This window comes from Coregonus clupeaformis, chromosome 26, assembly GCF_020615455.1.
Source record: "Coregonus clupeaformis isolate EN_2021a chromosome 26, ASM2061545v1, whole genome shotgun sequence".
NCBI classification, from domain to species: domain Eukaryota; kingdom Metazoa; phylum Chordata; class Actinopteri; order Salmoniformes; family Salmonidae; genus Coregonus; species Coregonus clupeaformis.
The window spans coordinates 29,949,789-29,952,425 of NC_059217.1; the positions used below are offsets into that span (position 1 = coordinate 29,949,789).

Sequence of the window (2,637 nt, forward strand, 5' to 3'; positions counted from 1 at the left end):
GTAGACCTAGAATATAAAATGTATATTCTCTGTCTTCTGGATGTAAAATTCGCCAGATGTCTGCAAGCCCATTGTTATTGATCATATCTAATAGTTGTCAATTCAATGTTCTTGATTTTGTAGCTGTAAAGGCTTTCTTACTTGATCTGTCTTTCTCCACATTCAATATTTGATTAAAATCCCCTGTTATAATACATGTTTTTTCTGGGAAAGTGTAAAGTTGATCATGAATATCAAAGCAATATTCTCATTAAGACCATACATATTCACAAAGAGCCCTTCTGCATTGCCCAATATAACATGTAGGAAAATAAACAGACAGTTGGGGTCAACATACTGAGACTTTATCTTGTGCTTTATAGTATTATTGAACAGCAATGCCACTCCCCTTTGTGTGAGTAAGGTGTGGGCCCCGTGTTGCTCAGTTGGTAGAGCATGGCGCTAGCAACGCCAGGGTTGTGGGTTCGATTCCCACCGGGGGCCAGTATGAAAAAAATAAAATAATGTATGCACTCAATAACTGTAAGTTGCTCTGGATAAGAGCACCTGCTGAATGACTAAAATATAATGTTAAATATACAAATCCCCCCTTTGCTGCTGTAACAGCCTCCACTCTTCTGGGAAGGCTTTCCACTAGATGTTGGAACATTGCTGCGGGGACTTGCTTCCAATCAACCACAAAAGCATTAGTGAGGTTGGGCGATTAGCCTGGCTTGCAGTCTGCTTTCAAATCAAATCAAATGTTATTTGTCACATGAGCCGAATACAAAAGGTGTAGACCTTACAGTGAAATGCTTACTTACAAGCCCTTAACCAACAATGCAGTTTAAGAAATAATGAAAGAGCAGCAGTAAAAATAACAAAAGACAGGCTATATATATTGGGGTACCAGTACCGAGTCAATGTGCGGGGGCACCGGTTAGTCGAGGTAATTGAGGTAATATGTACATATATAATAATATAATAATATGCCATTTAGCAGACGCTTTTATCCAAAGCGACTTACAGTCATGCGTGCATAAATTTTTTTGTGTATGGGTGGTCCCGGGGATCGAACCCACTACCTTGGCGTTACAAGCGCCGTGCTCTACCAGCTGAGCTACAGAGGACCACACCATACATGTAGGTAGAGTTATTAAAGTGACTATGCATAGATAATAAACAGAGAGTAGCAGCAGCATAAAAGAGGGGGAGGGGGCAATGCAAATAGTCTGGGTAGCCATTTGATTAGATGTTCAGGAGTCTTATGGCTTGGGGGTGGAAGCTGTTTAGAAGCCTCTTGGACCTAGACTTGGCGCTCTGGTACCACTTGCCGTGCGGTAGCAGAGATAACAGTCTATGACTAGGGTGGCTGGAGTCTTTGACAATTTTTAGGGCCTTCCTCTGACACCGCCTGATATAGAGGTCCTGGATGGCAGGAAGCTTGGCCCAAGTGATGTACTGGGCAATACGCACTACCCTCAGTAGTGCTTTGCGGTCGGAGGCCAAGCAGTTGCCATACCAGGCAGTGATGCAACCAGTCAGGATCCTCTCGATGGTGCAGCTGTAGAACCTTTTGAGGATATGAGGTACCATGCTAAATCTTTTCAGTCTCCTTAGGGGGAACAGGTTTTGTCTTGCCCTCTTCATGACTCTTTGTGTGCTTGGACCATGTTAGTTTGTTGGTGATGTGGACACCAAAGAACTTGAAGCTCTCAACCTGCTTCACTACAGCCCGTCGATGAGAATGGGGGTGTGCTTGGCCCTCTTCTTTTTCCTGTAGTCCACAATCATCTCCTTTGTCTTGGTCACGTTGAGGGAGAGGTTGATGTCCTGGCACCACACGGCCAGGTCTCTGACCTTCTCCCTATAGGCTGTCTCGTCGTTGTTGGTGATCAGGCCTACCACTGTTGTGTCATCGGCAAACTTAATGATGGTGTTGGAGTCATGCCTGGCCATGCAGTCATGAGTGAACAGGGAGTACAGGAGGGGACTGAGCACGCACCGCTGAGGGGCCCCCGTGTTGAGGATCAGCGTGGCAGATGTGTTGTTACCTACCCTTACCAACTGGGGCAGGCCCGTCAGGATGTCCATGATCCAGGTGCAGAGGGAGGTGTTTAGTCCCAGGGTCCTTAGCTTAGTGATGAGCTTTGAGGGCACTATGGTGTTGAACGCTGAGCTGTACTCAATGAATAGCATTCTCACATAGGTGTTCCTTTTGTCCATGTGTGAAAGGGCAGTGTGGAGAGCAATAGAGATTGCGTAATCTGTGGATCTGTTGGGGCGGTATGCAAATTGGAGTGGGTCTAGGGTTTCTGGGATAATGGCGTTGATGTGAGCCATGACCAGCCTTTCAAAGCACTTCATGGCTACAGACGTGAGTGCTATGGGTCGGTAGTCATTTAGGCAGGTTACCTTAGTGTTCTTGGGCACAGGGACAATGGTGGTCTGCTTAAAACATGTTGATATTAAAGACTCACACAGGGAGAGGTTGAAAATGTCAGTGAAGACACTTGCCAGTTGGTCAGCGCATGCTCGGATTACACATCCTGGAAATCCATCTGGCCCTGCGGCCTTGTGAATGTTGACCTGTTTAAAGGTCTTACTTACATCGGCTACAGAGAGCGTGATCACACAGTCATCCGGAAGAGCTGATGC

General features: G+C 45.9%; 1 non-coding gene across 1 annotated transcript; it reads left to right on the plus strand.

Moving 5' to 3' along the window:
- The first annotated feature begins 408 nt into the window (after positions 1 to 408).
- Positions 409 to 484, plus strand: trnaa-agc. Its single transcript has one exon. It is a non-coding gene; the product is annotated as a tRNA-Ala (tRNA).
- Positions 485 to 2,637: the final 2,153 nt, after the last annotated feature.